At 41.2% G+C, this 19,522-nt stretch overlaps 1 non-coding gene across 1 annotated transcript; it reads left to right on the top strand.

The window, feature by feature from the left end:
• Positions 1-18,931: 18,931 nt before the first annotated feature.
• On the top strand, positions 18,932-19,038 carry LOC112730790 (small nucleolar RNA R71). The gene has a single exon (XR_003166599.1). It is a non-coding gene; the product is annotated as a small nucleolar RNA R71 (small nucleolar RNA).
• The last annotated feature ends 484 nt before the right edge of the window (positions 19,039-19,522 follow it).

The raw sequence follows: 19,522 nt of genomic DNA, 5'->3' as shown, positions 1-19,522 counted from the left end.
AATAGCAAGTATTTTTGTTCTTAAATAGTATATTGCTTTGATCTTTTGATTCTATAAACTTTGTAGGAAATGAGTGGAAAAAGAAGCAAAAAAGCACAAAATAAGCTAAAAAGGAGAAAAGAGGAATTCTGGGGCACACTTTGGAGCCTTAGGCCACACTTTTAAAAGCGTGGCCCATGATTTAAACAAGGAAAGCATTCTTGGCATAAAAACGTGTCGAGCAACAAATGTTGAAGACCCACGCGTACGCGTGGAAGTGGTTGGCGCTCATTTTTGAAGAGAGCGCTACGTTCAGTAAGCCAGCGTTTTCGGGTAGATTAAAAATTGGAGGCAAAGTTTTGCAACCGACGCGCACGCGTCGATGGAGCACCTGGGACAAAGCACGCTCACGCGTGGTTGGCGCTAAAGCCTGAATTGGATATTTTGCCACCCACGCGCACGCATAGACGACGTGCACGCGTGGGCAGCGCTCACTAAGCCAACGTAGCTCTCACTAAGTTAACGCTACTGAGGGCGCGTACGCGTGATCATGGTGCGCGAGCATGCTGGAGCTGAAGACTGATGGTGACGCGTATGCGTACATGATGCGTACGCGTCGATGGGCGAAAATGCAAGGCACGCGCAAGCGTGAGGGACGCGTACGCGTGGGTGAATGAACGCTGCACTCAATTTTAAAACGCTACGTTCTCCTGGGAGCAGAATTTTGGTTCAATTAATCTGATTTCAAGCCCATTGAAGCTCCAAAGCAAGCAGAGAATTTCATTTTATTTGTAATTTGTTTGCAATTTCATTTTTATTTTGTAAAGCCTATATAAAGGCATCAGTTTCATTCATTAGGACAAGCGCACAGTAGGAGTAGGAGTAGAATAGAGGCTCAGGCTGGAGGATTAGAGACTCTAGATCTCTCTTGGAGGATTAGAGACTCCAGAGAGCTTAGCATAGTTTGATACACTTTTATCTTTTTGCAATTGTCACATTTGAGTATTGAATCCAATTTAGCTTATGCAATTTAATTCTTCCTGTAATTCTGTGCCATTCTGTTCTTCTGCGATTTTACATTTCCGTTTACATTGAGCTTGATTTACTTTACTGCACATTTACATCTTTTGCAATTGTTCTGAATTCTGATTTACTGCTTTCTTTAAATTCCTTGCACCCAATCCCCTTTACATTTGCTGCACTTCATATTTCTTGCTCTTTAAGATTCTATCAAATTTACTTTCTGCAATTTATAATTCTTGCAATTCACTCTCTGTTAGTTTAATTTCATTCAATTCACCACTGTCTACTTGACTAAACTGATCACCTCACTAAAGTTGCTTGATCCATCAATCCCTGTGGGATCGACCTCACTTTTTGTGAGTTTTACTACTTGATGCGACCCGGTACACTTGCCGATGAGTTTGTGTGGAATCATTTTTCCCTCATTAAAGAACGAACTTGAGGTAGATAGCCACCATGATCTTCAAAGAGGGTTAAGTGATGAAGAAGATGGAAGTGACCCACCAAGTCTCCACAACCAAGAGGATAAGTTACCCCACCAAGAAGCAAGGGAAGATTTGAAACCACTACCACCTCATGTTAAATATGCATTCCTTGACGAGGAACATAAATTTCCGATGATAGTGGCAACCGATCTCTCCAATCAAGAAGAGCAACAACTCCTTGAGGTTATCCGGAAGAATAAGAAGGTGATTGGATGGAGCCTAAGCGACATTGTGGGAATAAGTCCTCAAGTGTGCCTCCATAGGATTCTCTTGGAAGAAGGTGCTAAGCTGGTCCGACAACCACAAAGACGGCTAAATCCCACAATCCTTGATGTAGTCAAGAAGGAAGTAACTCGCCTCTTGGAAGCGGACATCATTTACCCCATTTCTGATAGTGAATGGGTAAGTCTGGTCCAAATAGTGCCAAAGAAGTCCGGGGTAACAATGGTGAAGACGAAGAGTGGAGAGCTTGTGGCCACCCAAGTCCAGAATACTTGGTGAGTGTGCATTGATTACCGCTGGCTGAATCAAGCAACGAGGAAGGACCACTACCCGATGCCGTTCATTGACCAAATGTTGGATCGCTTGACAGGTAAATCCCATTACTGCTTTTTAGATGGATATACAGGATACTTTTAAATTCACATAACTCTTGAGGATCAGGAGAAAACTACTTTTACTTGCCCCTTTGGAACGTTTGCGTATAAGAGAATGTCGTTTGGCTTATGCAATGCACCGGCAATGTTTCAAAGATGCATGACAAGTGTTTTCTCGGATCTTTTGGAAGATTGTATGGAAGTCTTCATGGACGATTTCATTGTGTATGGTAGGTCCTTTGATGCTTGTTTAGGGATCTTAGCTAGGATACTAGAGCGATGCACCAATACTAACTTTGTTTTGAATTTTGAAAAGTTTCACTTCATGGTGAAGCAAGGTATAATATTGGGTCATATTGTCTTTAAAGATGGAATCTCCGTCGACCCGGCTAAGATCGATGTCATTTCGAGTTTACCTTACCCCTCCTTGGTGAGGGAGATCCGTTCTTGCCTTGGTTATGCAGGCTTTTATTGTCGGTTCATCAAAGACTTTAGCAAAGTTGCTTTACCTCTCTCCCACCTACTACAAAAGGATGTGGAATTTCATTTCAGTGAAGATTGCAAAGAGGCTTTTGACAAGTTGAAGGAAGCGTTAACCACAGCTCCTATTGTGCGAAGCCCAAATTGGAATCAACCTTTTGAGATCATGTGCGATGCCTCAAAACACGTTGTAGGTTCCGCACAAGCACAACGCGATGGTAACTGATGCACGGAAACTTGTCTCTCAACAAATTTCTCTCGGCAAGTATACCGAATTGTCGTCAAGTAAAAACTCACAATAGAGTGAGGTTGAATCCCACATGGATTGATTGGTCAAGCAACTTTAGTTAGAGGAATGTTCTAGTTGAGCTAAGCAGAAATTGAGTTGAGGAATTGCAGAAAAGTAAATAACAAAAAATGTAAATATTGGAAATAAATGGCGGAATGTAAATGGCATAAAGTAAATTGCAGAATCTTAAATGGGGATTTGGGAAGATGAGCAGAAAAGTAAATGGCAGAAAATAAAGAGAATGGGTAAGATCAGAAATGGGGGATTCATTGGGCTTAGGAGATGTTGCATTCTCCGGATCAAGTTCATTTTCATCTCTTCCTTAATCAATGCATTCATTGATCTCCTTGGCAATCTTAAGTGATTGGATTCCAATTCCTTGGCAACCCAATCTCTCTAAGCTTGAACAATTGCCCAATTCCTTGATTTAATTGCTCATGAGAAGAGATGAAGTTTGGTCACTGATTATACCACATGCATTCCCAAATCAAAGTATTGGTAGGATTATATGTCACTATATCCATCCAAACCCCAATTTGGTCCAGCATGAGAAAGCAATTCTAGTATGATTTCCTCATTCCTCTTCCAAGGTTCCGAGGAGATCCAATTATTGAGAGCTTCTCTTCCAAGATAGCTAACCAATTGGATGAAGAATGAAAGCTTTCTAGTAAAATCAAGAGAAAAGAAAGAGGAAGAATAATGAAAACTATTATTGGTCCATCAAATTACAACAGAGCTCCCTAACCCAATGAAAGGGGTTTAGTTGTTCATAGCTCTAGAAATGGAAAGCAAAAATATAAAGTGCATTCTGAAAATTAAACTAAAAGTTGCAGAGAAAGTAAAATATACAGAGTATAGTTCTCAAATTCCGGATCTCCTTTTTCAATTCAAAACTATCCCTATATATACTACTCTTCAGATCTTCTAGTTAGCTCTTCAAGTCTTGGATATGGGCCTTTGATCTTCAGTTGAGGGAGTTACAGTCTCTAGTGGGCTCAGCTTTGCTTGCAAAGAAAGTGTGAGTTAGGCATGATGGGAGTTAGTTAGGACGTTAGTGGCGTTAACCTTAAGTGTAAAATTGGGTTCGAGATCGTTAGTGACGATAACTTTATCACTAACGTGGCCTCTTAGCCCTTCGCAAACGTTATTGGCACTCACCTTTACCAATAACGTTGCTCTTTGTCCCTTTCTTCCACGTTAGTGTAACTAACGTGGCCCTTAACATGGGCATGCTCAAGCTTCGAGAGCGTTAGTGACAATCACCTTTGTCACTAACGTTTCAAAGTGCCCCTCTTTCCCACATTAGTTCTCCACGTTAGTGTAACTAACGTGGCCACTAACGTGGGTATGCTTGCCATCTCCAACGTTAGTGACAAAGGTGAGTGTCACTAACGTTGGCCTATAATTTATTGCTCCACGTTACCTTTCACGTTAGTGGTCTTAACGTGACACCACTAACGTAGGCAATACAAGCTTGGCCTAGCGTTAGTGACAAAGGTGAGTGTCACTAATGCTTGCGACCTCTTCTTTACCTCACGTTAGAGTCCACGTTAATGGGATTAACGTGGCTTAGTGTGGCATTAGTGGTGTTCACTTTCACCACTAACATTGGAGCTCGCCTTTCTTCCACGTTAGTTCCCACGTTAGTGTAACTAACGTGGCAACTAACGTGGGCTATGATGGCATTCGAGGGCGTTATTCGTGGTAAATTTACCACTAATGTTGCAAGCTTGCTCCCTTTCCACGTTAGTGGTCACGTTATTGAGACTAACGTGGCTCCTAACGTGGCTCTTCTTTGCTTCCTTTGTCCTGAAATCAAACAAACAAGGTGCATCAAAGCTTTGTTTTAAGTCATGAGATCATCGGTGCAAGAAATTGTGAGCATCAATGGTGCCAACAACTTGGTACGCACAATTGTAATCTCAACTCTTTGTCACAACTCCACACAACTAACCAGCAAATGTATTGGGTCGTCCAAGTAATAAACCTTACATGAGTAAGGGTCGATCCCATGGAGATTGTCGGCTTGAAGCAAGCTATGGTCATCTTGTAAATCTCAGTCAGGCGGATTCAAATGGTTATGGAGAATTGATAATTAAAAGATGAATAAAATATAAAATAAGATAGAGATACTTATGTAATTCATTGGTGAGAATTTCAGATAAGCGTATGAAGATGCTTTGTTCCTTCTGAACCTCTACTTTCCTATTGCCCTCTTCCAATCATTCGTACTCCTTTTCATGGCAAGCTTATGTTGGGTTTCACCGTTGTCAATGGCTACCTCCCATCCTCTCAGTGAAAATGGTCCAAATGCACTGTCACCGCACGGCTAATCATCTGTCGGTTCTCGATCATGTTGGAATAGGATCCATTGATCCTTTTGCGTCTGTCACACGCCCAACACTCGCGAGTTTGAAGCTCGTCACAGTCATCCCTTTCCAGATCCTAATCGGAATACCACAGACAAGGTTTAGACTTTCCAGATCTCAGGAATGCTGCCAATAATTCTAGCCTATACCACGAAGACTCTGATCTCATGGAATGGAAGGTTTGGTTGTCAGACGAGGCAACCATGCGTCATGAACCAGGAGGCTAAGAGATACGCACTCAAGCTATTGCAAGTAGAACGGAAGTGGTTGTCAGGCATGCGTTCATAGGTGATAATGATGATGAGTGTCACGGATCATCACCTTCTTCAGATTGAAGAACGAGTGTATATCTTAGAGAAGAAATAGGCTTGAGTTGAATAGAAAAACAATAGTACTTTGCATTAATTCATGAGGAACAACAGAGCTCCACACCTTAATCTATGGTGTGTAGAAACTCCACCGTTGAAAATACATAAGAACAAAAGGTCTAGGCATGGCCGTGAGGCCAGCCCCCCAAAACATGAACATACAAGTTCGAAAGATTATATGAGTCAAGTATGAAAATACAATAGCAAAAGGTCCTATTTATAGAAAACTAGTAGCCTAGGGTTTACAGAAATAGGTAATTAATGCAGAAATCTTCTTCCGGGCCCACTTAGTGTGTGCTTGGGCTGAGCATTGAAGATTTCACATGTAGAGACTTTTCTTGGAGTTAAATGCCAGCTTTTGTGCCAGTTTGGGCGTTTAACTCCAGCTTTTATGCCGGTTCTGGCGTTTTGACGCCAGAACTTTTATGCTGACTTGGGAGGCCGGTTTGGGCCATCAAATCTCGGGAAAAGTATAGACTATTATATATTGCTGGATAGCCCAGGATGTCTACTTTCCAACGCAATTGAGAGCGCGCCAATTGGGCTCTTGTAGCTCCAGAAAATCCACTTCGAGTACAGGGAGGTCAGAATCCAACAGCATCTGCAGTCCTTTTTTAGCCTCTGAATCAGATTTTTGCTCAGGTCCCTCAATTTCAGCCAGAAAATACCTGAAATCACAGAAAAACACACAAACTCATAGTAAATTCCAGAAATGTAATTTTTATTTAAAAACTAATAAAAACATAATAAAAACTAACTAGAATATACTAAAAACATACTAAAAACAATGCCAAAAAGTGTATAAATTATCCGCTCATCACAACACCAAACTTAAATTGTTGCTTGTCCCCAAGCAATCTGAAAATCAAATAGGATAAAAAGAAGAGAATATACAATAAATTCCGAAAACATCTATGAAGATCAGTCTTAATTAGATGAGCGGGGCTCTTAGCTTTTTGCTTCTGAACAGTTTTGGCATCTCACTTTATCCTTTGAAGTTCAGAATGATTGGCATCTATAGGAACTCAGAATTCAGATAGTGTTATTGATTCTCCTAGTTCAGTATGTTGATTCTTGAACACAGTTACTTTATGAGTCTTGGCCGTGACCCTAAGCATTTTGTTTTCCAGTATTACCACCGGATACATAAATGCCACAGACACATAATTGGGTGAACCTTTTCAGATTGTGACTCAGCTTTGCTAGAGTCCCCAATTAGAGGTGTCCAGAGCTCTTAAGCACACTCTTTTTGCTTTTGACGACAACTTTAACCACTCAGTCTCAAGCTTTTCACTTGACACCTTCACGCCACAAGCACATGGTTAGGGACAGCTTGTTTTAGCCGCTTAGGCCAGGATTTTATTCCTGTGAGCCCTCCTATCCACTGATGCTCAAAACCTTGGATCTTTTTTATTTTACCCTTGCCTTTTGGTTTAAAGGGCTATTGGCTTTTTCTGCTTGCTTTTTCTTTTTCTTCTTTTTTTCTTTATTTTTTGCCTCTTTTTTTTCGCATATATTTTTTTCTGCAAGCCTTTCACTGCTTTTTCTTGCTTCAAGAATCATTTTTATGATTTTTTAGATTATCAATAACATTTCTCCTTTTCTATTATTCTTTCAAGAGCCAACAATTTTAACATTCATAAACAACAAATTCAAAAATATGCACTGTTCAAGCATTCATTCAGAAAACAAAGAGTATTGCCACCACCTCAAAATAATTAATCTATTTTAAAATTCGAAATTCATGTACTTCTTTTTCTTTTTGCAATTAAAAACACTTTTTATTTAAGGTAATGGATTCATAGGACATTCATAGCTTTAAGACACTTAGACACTAATGATCATATAGTAAGACACAAACATAAATAAAACATAAAGCATAATTTTCGAAAGACAGAAAAATAAGAACAAGAAAATTAAAGAACGGGTCCACCTTAGTGATGGCGGCTTGTTCTTCCTCTTGAAGATCTTATGGGGTGCTTGAGCTCCTCAATGTCTCTTCCTTGCCTTTGTTGCTCCTCCCTCATGACTCTTTGGTCTTCTCTAATTTCATGGAGGAGGATGGAATGCTCTTGGTGCTCCACCTTTAGTTGTCCCATATTGGAACTTAATTCTCCTAGGAATGTGTTGATTTGCTCCCAATAGTTTTGTGGAGAAAAATGCATCCCTTGAGGTATCTCAGGGATTTCATGATGAGGAATTTCCTCATGCTCTTGCCCATGAGTGGGATCTCTTGTTTGCTCCATCCTTTTCTTAGTGATGGGCTTGTCCTCATCAATGAGGATGTCTTCCTCTATGTCAATTCCAGCTGAACTGCAGAGGTAACAAATGAGATAAGGGAAGGTAAACCTTGCCAAAGTAGAGGACTTGTCTGCCACCTTGTAGAGTTCTAGGGATATAACCTCATGAACTTCTACTTCCTCTTTAATCATGATACTATGGATCATGATAGCCCAGTCTATAGTAACTTCAGACCGGTTGCTAGTGGGAATGATTGAGCGTTGGATGAACTCCAACCATCCCCTAGCCACAGGCTTGAGGTCATGCCTTCTTAGTTGAACCGGCTTCCCTCTTGAATCTCTCTTCTATTGAATGCCCTCTTCACAAATGTCTATGAGGACTTGGTCCAACCTTTCATCAAAGTTGACCCTTCTAGTGTAGGGGCATGTATCTTCTTGCATCATGGGCAAGTTGAATGCCAATCTTATATTTTTCGGACTGAAATCTAAGCATTTCCCCCGAACCATTGTAAGCCAATTCTTTGGATCCGGGTTTACACTTTGATCATGGTTCTTGGTGATCCATGCATTGGCATAGAACTCTTGAACCATTAAGATCCCGACTTGTTGAATGGGGTTGGTGAAAATTTCCCAACCTCTTCTTCAAATCTCATGTCGGATCTTTGGATATTCACCCTTTTTGAGTTTGAAAGGGACCTCGGGGATCACCTTCTTCTTGGCCACAACTTCATAGAAGTGGTCTTGAAGCACTCTTGAGATGAATCTCCATCTTCCATGACTCGGAGGTGGAAGCTTTTGCCTTCTCTTTCCTTTTTCTAGAGGTTTCTCCGGCCTTTGGTGCCATAAATGGTTATGGAAAAACAAAAAGCTTTAGCTTTTACCCATACCAAACTTAGAATGTTTGCTCGTCCTCGAGCAAAAGAAGAAAGAAGAGAGTAGAAGAAGAAAATGGAGGAGATGGAGAAGTGGGAGTGATTCGGCCAAGTGGGGAAAGAAGTGTTTGTGATGTGTGAAAATGAAGGAGGGATGAAGGGTTTATATAGGAGTGGAGAGAGGGGTAGGGTCCAGCCATGTGTGGGTGGGTTTGGGAGGGCAAGTGGTTTGAATTTGAATGGTGAGGTAGGTGGGGTTTTATGATGGATGGATGTGGATTGGTGAAGAGATTATGAAGAAGAGGGTAGGATTTGATAGGTGAGGGATATTTGGGGAAGAGGTATTGAGGTGATTGGTGAAGGGTATTTGGGGAAGGGTGTTATGGAAATGTGTGAAGAAGAGAGAGAGAGATGAGGTAGGTGGGGATCCTGTGGGGTCCACAGATCCTGAGGTGTCAAGGAGTTCTCATCCCTGCACCATGTGGCGTGTAAACGCCCCTTCCTGTGCCAGTCCTGGCGTTAAACGCCAGGTTGCTGCCCATTTCTGGCGTTTAACGCCAGCTTTTCTCCCCTTTCTGGCGTTTAACGCCAGCTCTGTGCCCATTTCTGGCGTTAAACGCAAGCTCTGTGCCCTTTTCTAGCGTTAAACGCCAGCTCTGTGCCTCTTTCTGGCGTTAAATGCCCAGAATGATGCCAGGCTGGGCGTTTAACGCCCATTCTGCTACCCTTACTGGCGTTTAAACGCCAGTAAGCTTCTCCTCCAGGGTGTGTGTTTTTAATACTGTTTTTCCTTCTGTTTTTTCTTTTTCAGTTGTTTTTGTGACTTAACATGATCATCAACCTACAGAAAACATAAAATAACAATGGAAAATATGATAAAATTGGGTTGCCTCCCAACAAGCGCTTCTTTAATGTCAATAGCTTGACAGTGGGCTCTCATGGAGCCTCACAGATACTCAGAGCATGATGATGGCCTCCCAACACCAAACTTAGAGTTTGAATGTGGGGGCTCTATTTGAATCTGCATTGAGAGAAGCTTTTCATGCTTCCTCTCCATGGTTACAGAGGGAGATCTTTGAGCTTTAAACACAAGGGAGTCCACATTCACTTGAAGGACCAATTCTCCTCTGTCAACATCAATCACAGCTTTTGCTGTGGCTAGGAAGGGTCTGCCAAGGATGATGGATTCATCCATACACTTCCCAGTGTCTAGGATTATGAAATCAGCAGGGATGTAGTGGCCTTCAACCTTTACCAAGACATCCTCTACAAGTCCATAAGCCTGTTTCCTTAAATTGTCTGCCATCTCTAGTGAGATTTTTGCAGCTTGTACCTCAAGGATCCCTAGCTTCTCCATTACAGAGAGAGGCATGAGGTTTATGCTTGACCCTAGGTCACACAGAGCCTTCTCAAAGGTCATGGTGTCTATGGTACAAGGTATTGAGAACTTTCCAGGATCCTGTCTCTTCTGAGGTAATCTCTGCCTAGTCAAGTCATCCAGTTCTTTGGTGAGCAAGGGGCTGTCATCCTCCCAAGTCTCATTACCAAATAACTTAGCATTTTTCATGATTGCTCCAAGGTACTTAGCAACTTGCTCTTCAGTAACATCTTCATCCTCTTCAGAGGAAGAATACTCATCAGAGCTCATGAATGGCAGAAGTAAATTCAATGGAATCTCTATGGTCTCAGTATGAGCCTCATATTCCCATGGTTCCTCATTAGGGAACTCCTTGGAGGCCAGTAGATGTCCATTGAGGTCTTCCTCAGTGGAGATCACTGCCTCTTCCTCCTCTCCAGGTTCGGCCGTGTGGGTTATGTTGATGGCCTTGCACTCTCTTTTTGGATTCTCTTCTGTATTTCTTAGGAGAGTACAAGGAGGGAGTTCAGTAACTTTCTTACTCAGCTGACCCACTTGTGCCTCCAAATTTCTAATGGAGGACCTTGTTTCAGTCATGAAACTTTGAGTGGTCTTATTTAAATCAGAGACTATGGTTGCTAAGTCAGAGTGGCTCTGCTTAGAATTCTCTGTCTGTTGCTGAGAAGATGATGGAAAAGGCTTGCTATTGCTAAACCTATTTCTTTCACCATTACTGTTGTTGAAGCCTTGTTGAGGCTTCTGTTGGTCCTTCGATGAGAGATTTGGATGATTTCTCCATGAAGGATTATAGGTGTTTCCATAGGGTTCTCCCATGTAATTCACCTCTTCCATTGCCAGATTCTCAGGATCATAAGCTTCTTCTTCAGATGAAGCTTCTTTGGTACTGCATGTTGCTGCTTGCATGCCAGACAGACATTGAGAAATCATATTGACTTGCTGAGTCAATGATGCACGAAAACCTGTCTCTCAACAAATTTCCCTCGGCAAGTATACCGAATTGTCGTCAAGTAAAAACTCACGATAGAGTGAGGTCGAATCCCACAGGGAATGATTGGTCAAGCAACTTTAATCAGAGGAATGTTCTAGCTGAGCTACGCAGAAATTGAGTTGATATTTGCAGAAACATAAATGGCGGAAAAGTAAATAACAGAAAGTGTAAATGCTGGAAATAAAGAGCAAAATGTAAATGGCGGAAAGTAAATTGCAGAATCTTAAATGGGGATTTGGAAAAATGAACATAAAAGTAAATGGCAGAAAGTAAAGAGAATAGGTAAGATCAGAAATGGGGGATTCATTGGGCTCAGGAGATGTTGTATTCTCCGGATCAAGTTCATTCTCATCTCTTCCTCAATCAATTCATTCATTGATCTCCTTGGCAATCTTAAGTGATTGGATTCCAATTCCTTGGTAATTCAATCTCTCAAATCTTGATCAATAGCCAATTCCTTGGTCTAATTTCTTATGAGAAGAGATGAAGTATGGTCACTGATTATACCACATGTATTCCCAAATCAAAGTATTGGTAGGATTATATGTCACTATATCCATCCAAACCCAAATTTGGTCCAACATGAGAAAGCATTTCTAGCATGATCTCTTCATTCCTCTTCCAAGGTTCCAAAGAGATCCAAGTATGAATAGCTTCTTTTCCAAGACAACTACCCAATTGGATAAAGATTGAAAGCTTTCTAGTAAAATCAAGAGAAAAGAAAGAAGAAGAATAATGAAAACTATTATTGATCCATCAAATTACAACAGAGCTCCCTAACCCAATGAAAGGGGTTTAGTTGTTCATAGCTCTGGGAATGGAAAGCATAAATGAAAAGTACATTCTGAAAACTAAAACTAGAAGTTGCAGAGAAAGTAAAATATACAGAGTGTAGTTCTTCCAAATGCCCAAAAAGCTCCCTACTAGTTCAAAACTACTCCTATATATACTACTCTTCTGATCTTCTAGTTGGCTCTTCCAAGTCTTGGATATGGGCCTTTGGATCTTTAGTTGAAGCAGTTACAATCTTCAGTGGGCTCATCTTTGCTTGCAAAAAAAAAGTGTGAGTTAGGCATGGATGTTAGTTAGGACGTTAGTGGTGTTAACGTTAAGTGAAAATGTGGGTTCGAGAACGTTAGTGACGATCACCTTTTTCACTAATGTTCCAAGCCAAAAATTATCCACGTTAACTTCAACGTTAGTGGCACTAACGTGACCACTAACATTGCCTCTTGGTCCTTCGCAAACGTTATTGGCATTCACCTTGCCCCTTTTCCCCACGTTAGAGTTCACGTTAGTATAACTAACGTGACCCTTAACGTGGGCATGCCTAAGCTTCGAGAGCGTTAGTGACACTTACCGTTGTCACTAATGCTCCAAACGCCCCTCCTTCCCACGTTAGAGTTCACATTAATTAGATTAACGTGACCACTAACGTGGTGGTGATTGCCATCTCCAACGTTAGTGACAAAGGTGAGTGTCACTAACGTTGGTCCATCAATTCTTCCTCCACGTTAGCTTCCATGTTAATGTAATTAACGTGGCAACTAACGTGGGCAATAGTGGCTTAATCCAACGTTAGTGACAAAGGTGAGTGTCACTAACGTTGGCAATTCCTTGTTCCTTTCACGTTAGAGTTCACGTTAATGTAATTAACGTGACTCTTAACGTGGCCAAGTGTTCCCTTTTTCCAACGTTAGTGGTATTCACTTTTACCACTAACGTTGGAGCTTCCCTTCTCCTCCACGTTAGTTTCCATGTTAATGTAATTAACGTGGCAACTAACGTGGGCTATAATGGCTTTCGAAGGCGTTATTGGCGATCACTTTTCTCATTAACGTTGCAAGCTAGCTCCCATTCCACGTTAGTGGTCACGTTAATTAGAATAACGTGGCTACTAACGTGATTCTTCCTTGCTTCTTTTGTCCTGAAATCAAGCAATTAAAGTGCATCAAAGCTCTATTCCATGTCATGAGATCATGCATTATCTAATTTTTCATTCAATTCATGCATAATTCTCATGAAATCATGTAAAGTCCACAATGTTTGCTTGAATCAAGATGTAAGTGAATATCTACCCAAAACTTGCTTATTTACTAAGAAAATACATGAAACTACCCTAAAACAATAAAGAAAAGATCAGTGAAACTGGCCAAAATGTCCTGGCATCACAACACCAAACTTAAAGCTTGCTTGTCCCTAAGCAAGTACTGAATATAAGAATGATGAATGAAAGAACAAGAGAATAAGTTCTTATTATAGAAGTAAAGTTCTTTGGCTCAGGGGGTTTCATTGATAGCAACTTAGGTTCGTTCCCTTACTGGTTTTCAGGTCCTTATCATGCTCTTGAATACTTGCTTGATTGCATCCTATGAGATCCTTATTCTTTGATCCTCCATCTTTTTTTTTCTCAGGGTTTATTGCATCCTTAGGCTAAGTGCTCTGTGAGTGGGCGACTCTTTAAAATAAGCTTTCAGTCAACACTCCCAAACCAGTTGGTTCAAGGTGCTAGGTGTTGAAACACCCCTAAGGACTTACTCCCTCAAGTCTCTCTCCCCCATACATGTACACCACAGGCATATGGCTTGTTATTTTCTTTCCTTGAGGCCTTGGTGTCTAGCACCTCTTTGGGTTACTAAATGTTCTGTAGCAAGGTTGCTCTTGATAGTGGATTTTCAGTTGATAATCCCGGGTTAGTTAACCCAAGTTACCAAGTGATGAAGCACTCCTAAGAACTTATTCATCCAAGCAAATCCTTGGTACAAGATCACCACAGACACATCCCTCAAGATTCAAGCCCTTGGTGCCTAGCCTTATTTCTTATTATTTTTCTTTCTTTTTCAAACTCTTATTGTTCTTTTTCTTTTCTTATTAGGATCTTGTTGTTTAGCTGGTCTCATAGAATGTGCTTCAAGCATGTAATTCAATGCATAAGTGTCCTTATACCTTACAGGTGAACCAACTTAGCTAACCTATTACCACACCACAAACCATGAGAACTTACTCCACAATATGAATCCCACTCTGGTTTTTCTTTTTATAACATTCTTTTTTTATTAAATTCAAAGGGCAAGCTCACAAGTAAGTAAGATGAAAATAAAAACAGGTAACTCGGACCAGCACACATAGACTTAATAACTGAAAATGCTAAAGACAGAATTGAAAATTCCTAAGCTACTATGGAAGCATGTTCTATTTCATACATGATTTTCCTTATTTAGACTTGAAAAAGATAAAACGAAGAGGAAACTCCACCACCTTTTACTCATGGGGCTGCCCATGCTCTCTCTTTTGTTTGTCCTCTTTGTGTCCTTCTTGAGTGCTTGAACCCCCATTTCCCTTGCTCTTTCCAATCAACTTTTTTCCAGAAGCCAGCATCTTCCATCTTCTTTTTCAATGTTTCCTTCTGTTGTTTCACCTTCTTTTCCTCTTGTTCTGTTAGATCCTTTTGAACTGTATCATATCTGGGGATTGCAGAGTGTAAATTATGCATATGCCCAGTCATATAGTTCAACTTGGCTTGAGTGTTTATGTTGAATTCTTCCCTATGTAGTTGTTGTCCTTCATTAAGAACGCTGAACTCGTTGAATGCTTTCGTCTGAGCTAGCTGACACTGGTTGAGTTCTTGAAGGCGTTTATCTTGACGTTCTTGCCTTTCAGTCAGTTGATTGATGGCCTGAGTGAGCTGGGAATAGTGTTTCTGTTGCTGCTCCAGTTGTTTTTTCTGCCACTCTCCTTGTTGATTCATCCAGTTAGCAAGTAGTTCTTCCTGACGATCCATCCGTTGGGATTGAAGGTGTAGTTGTTGCTCTTGCCCTTCCATATATCTCCTTGCCAAGTCCTCAATGGCTCCTTGAATGTGGCCCAGATTTATATTGGTTAGATCATAGTACTCTTCTTGCTGGTATTCTTCTTGATGAGATTCTTCTTGGTGAGGTCCTTCTTGTGATGTTCTTTTCCCTATTTGAGGCCTTCTTTGTTGTTGGGCGGGTGCCACATAAGTTATACGCTGGAGCGTAACTAACCTCCCAGGGTTTACCCAATGTGGATTGCTGTCTTCGAAGACCACCTTGGCTTTCTTACATAGTCTCACAATGGTGCTAGGGTACAAAAGCTGAGCACTCGGATCACTCTTTTCGGCTGCCTCTTGGATTCCCTCAGCTATAATTTCATGTACATTGATGTCTCCACCGCTCATAATACAATGTAGCATGGTAGCTCGAGCAATGTTGACCTCAGAATTGTTTGCGGCTGGGAGGATAGATCTTTTCACAAGCTCAAACCATCCCTTGGCTTCCGGGATGAGGTCTCCTCTTCTGATGAACCGTGGCCTCTTATCTGAATACCTCTCCCAATCTGATCCTATGACACACATGTCATTCACAATTTCTTCAAGCTCATCATTGTCGGGGCCATTACTTATTCTTGCTTGATAACTTGGCTTATCAGAGGGTTGTGATCTCAGACGAAGAGTCCTCATTATAGTATTGGGACTGAAATCCACCTCTGTTCCTCTAACGTAACTTTTGAAGGTAGGAGCCTTGGTATTGTCTTCTCTGGCCACATTGGCATAGAACTCTTTAATGAGATTTGCATTTATTTTGTTTTTGGGTTCGTGAATTCTTGCCAACCCCTCTGTTCAATCTTCTCTCCAATCTACAGGCACTCATCATAGTTGAATTGGAATGTCATCTCTGGCAGTACTTTCTTGTGCTTGATACGTTCGAATTGAAGCTCATGGAAAGCGGTCTTGAACCTTCCTTCGTCAAAAGGAATGCTCTCCACTGGTGTCTTTTTCTTTCGCCTTTTGGAGCTTGATGATGCCATGAGTGACTTTTGATATGTAAAGGTGTTGAAGGGTGTGAATAGCTGATGGAATTTGGCCTCGTTAGGGTAAGGTGTAATTAAGGGAGTGGGTGATAGTGTCTTTGATGGGGGTAAGAGGTGTTGGGTTCCGAAAGTGAGAAGTACAAAGAATGGGAATTGGAATGTGAAGGGGGTACGGAATAAGAACCACTTATATAAAAAAATGGTGAGTAAATGAAAGGTGTGGATTGATGGTGTAGGCTTATGATGAACAGATAAGGTTTAGCATGGGATGGGCACAAGGATCATCACTTTTATGATGGGGTTGGTTCGGTCTTCAAGGGTATTATTCTTCCAACGTTACATGGCAACATTTTCCAATGCATTCCCCTTGAAGACATGTGTATAGTCCCCCTTTTGTGAAGTGGCCGAACCCTTCTTCTTCAATTGTCCCATCAATTCCTTCCAATCTTCCTTTCATTTCTCCTACCAAAAAAAAAGGAATGCAATTAATAACTTTTTGGATAATGGCGGCAAAATTTAAAAAGAAAGAATAACTACTTTTTAAAATTTTTGTTTTTAAATGACTAAGTGCTATTCATGAATACAAACCAACTGACTATTTAATTGTCCATGTATGCAACATTGGTGACACCAAACTTAGTTTGTGGCCATGTGGTGTAAAAAAAAAGATTTGTTCGAGGCTCTGAGAGTAACATGATATGAATTGCATTTATGTTCTCTTAATATACCTTAAACACCAAACTTATTTTTCACTATGTGCTGCATATAAGGATTCAATTAGGTGTATGTCAAATTTGATTTGGAATTCATGAACCTTCCATTATTAACTACTTTAAAAGCATATAAAACATGGGTTGCCTCCCATGAAGCACTTTTAGCGTCACTAGCTTGACGTTCTGCCTTTGTCAGGGTGGTTGGTAATGCTTCAAATCTTCCCCCTTGCAGTGAATCTATCTCCATTGGCTTCATTAAGGATCTCCACATGTTCTAAGGAGAGAATTCTGCTGATGGTGAAAACTTTAGGCATCTGAGATGGGATGGTGGGGAGATGAGGTGGGATAACTGGGAGATAAGCTAAGATCACTTTATCCCCTGGAGAGAAATCCTTTGTAGGGATCTTCTTGTTCCTCCATCTCCTTGGTGCCTTCTTCTTTGTTTCTTTTAATGTTGCCCTACTCTTTGTGGCTTCTTTTTCCAAGAAAATTTTGTTGCTGGTCTCATATGACTCTGGTGGTTTTGGTTCCTCTTAGATTTCCTTTAGTTGTGGTACCTTCTGACTGTTTTGCTTCCCAGCCAAAGGGATTCCCAGGTGTACAGTTGATGTTTCAATACTTGTTTCTTCCACCAGTGCCTTGTCGTGCTCTTCCCTTGGTTTCTTGTTTTCTTGATCTGCTTCTTGTGAGGGTTTGAAGACATTGAATGTGAGTTGTTCATCATGTATCCTCAGTATTAGCTCTCCTCGCTCCACATCTATAAGCGCTCTGGCTGTAGCCAGAAATGGTCTTCCCAATATGATTGGATGGAGGTTAATTTCTTCCATTTCCAATATGATAAAGTTTGTGGGAAGGAAGTAGTTCCCAACCTTCACCAACACATTTTCAACCACTCCTACTTCTTGTTTTTGAGTTTTGTCAGCCAGCCTGATGACTACGTCTGTGGGCATTAGCTCATTGATCTGCAGCTTCTTCATGAGGGATAGAGGCATTAAATTAATGCTTGCTCCCAGATCACAGAGTCTCTTATCAATTACTATTTCTCCTATGGCACAGTGGATGTGAAAACTCCCTGGATCCTTCCTTTTTATAGGCAACTCTGGTTGAATGAGAGCACTGCACTCCTTATTCATCACTATTGTTTGCCCTCCTTTGAGTGAGCTTTTCCTGGTCAGCAGCTCCTTCATACACTTAATGTATGAGGGCATTTGTTGGAGAGCTTTGATGAATGGTATGTTTACATGGAGGGATGCAAACATGTCGAGGAACTTTGAGTATATTCTCTTTTCTACACCACCCTTGAGTCTTTGGGGAAAAGGTGCATAGAGTTTCAGAATCTCCTTCTGTGTAATTTTGGTTTCTTGGTGACCCTCTTCTTGCTTCTCTGTTGAGGTGTCTCTAGGTTGTTCTAAGGGTTTATTCAGCTCTTCCTCAGTCCCCCTATCACTTATAGTGACCATCTTGCATTCTTCCCATCTTACTTTCTTTGCTTCACCTCTCGGATTTTTCTCTGTGTCAGTTGGGAAGCTGTCAGTAGGTTTGGGAATCTTCTCAGAGAGGTATCCTACTTGAAATTCTAGCCTCTTGATGGTGTCTCCCTGGTTTTTTATATTGGCTCGCACCTCCTCCTTGAACACCTTGTTATCTTGGATTTCCTTACATATGCCTTCAAGTAGAGTTTCAATCCTTGAGAGTCTATCTTCGGATGATGGTGAGTTGAGATTGGAGGGATGAGAAGGGCCATTTTGGTTTTGATATGGATGTTGAGAGGTGTTACTAGGTGGGTGTTGATATGATCTCTGTGTAGAATGTTGGTGAGCTGCATTGTTGTTGGGGTTGTGGCGTCTCTGATCTTGGCCTTGATCTTGTTGATTTCCCCACCCAAAGTTTGGGTGGTTCCTCCAACCAGGATTATAAGTTTTGGAGTATGGATCATGGGTCTGCCTAGGTGAGTTCCCAATGTAGTTGGCTTGTTTCTGATCATCCTCTACCTCTGCATTCACTCCTTCTTGAGCTGCTGATGAGGTAATGATTGCTGCTACTTGGTTCCTTTCCATCTTCTTGGTAAGGTCAGCCAGCTGCTTGGTGATCATCTTGTTTTGAGCCAGCAGTCATCCACGTTGTTTATCTCCATCACTCCTCTAGTGTTGCCTCTTTCAGAGGTATAGAAGTAGTCATTCTCAGCTACAGTCTCAATGACATCTATGGCTTCTTTAATGGTCTTCTTCTTGTTCAGAGATCCCCCAGATGAGTGGTCTACTGCCTTCTTTGATTCGTAAGAAAGACCTTCATAGAAAATGTGTAACTGCACCCATTCATTGAACATATCTGGCGGGCACTTTCTTGTCAAGTCCTTAAACCTCTCCCATGCTTCATAGAGAGTTTCACCATCTTGTTGCCTGAAGGTTTGTACCTCAGCTCTCAACCTGTTGATTCTTTGAGGAGGATAGAATCTCGCCAAGAATTTGTTTACCACATCTTCCCAGGTTATTAAACTCTCCTTCGGGAAAGATTCCAACCATTTAGATGCTTTGTCCTTGAGTGAAAAGGGAAACAAAAGCAATCTATAGGTGTCAGGATGAACACCATTAGACTTCACAGTATCACATATCCTCAGGAAGGTGGTTAGATGTTGATTGGGGTCTTCTTGGACACTTCCTCCGAATGAACAGTTGTTCTGAATAAGGGTGATGAGCTGTGGCTTTAGTTCAAAATTATTGGCATGTATGGTTGGCTTTTGGATGCTATTTCCACAGTTTCCTGGGTTTGGATTGATGTAAGAGCCTAGAACTCTTCTCTCTTGTCCAGCATGATGCACTGTACCTTCTCTGCCATGGTTGTGAGCCTCTTCTTCATGATGGTTCTCCATATTCTCATCCATGTCTGGTTCAAAATACTCCTCCTCTTTCTCA

This window comes from Arachis hypogaea, chromosome 12 (assembly GCF_003086295.3).
Source record: "Arachis hypogaea cultivar Tifrunner chromosome 12, arahy.Tifrunner.gnm2.J5K5, whole genome shotgun sequence".
Taxonomy (NCBI): domain Eukaryota; kingdom Viridiplantae; phylum Streptophyta; class Magnoliopsida; order Fabales; family Fabaceae; genus Arachis; species Arachis hypogaea.
Note: the sequence above shows the minus strand (reverse complement) of the source record. Positions and strands in the feature narration are given on the sequence as shown.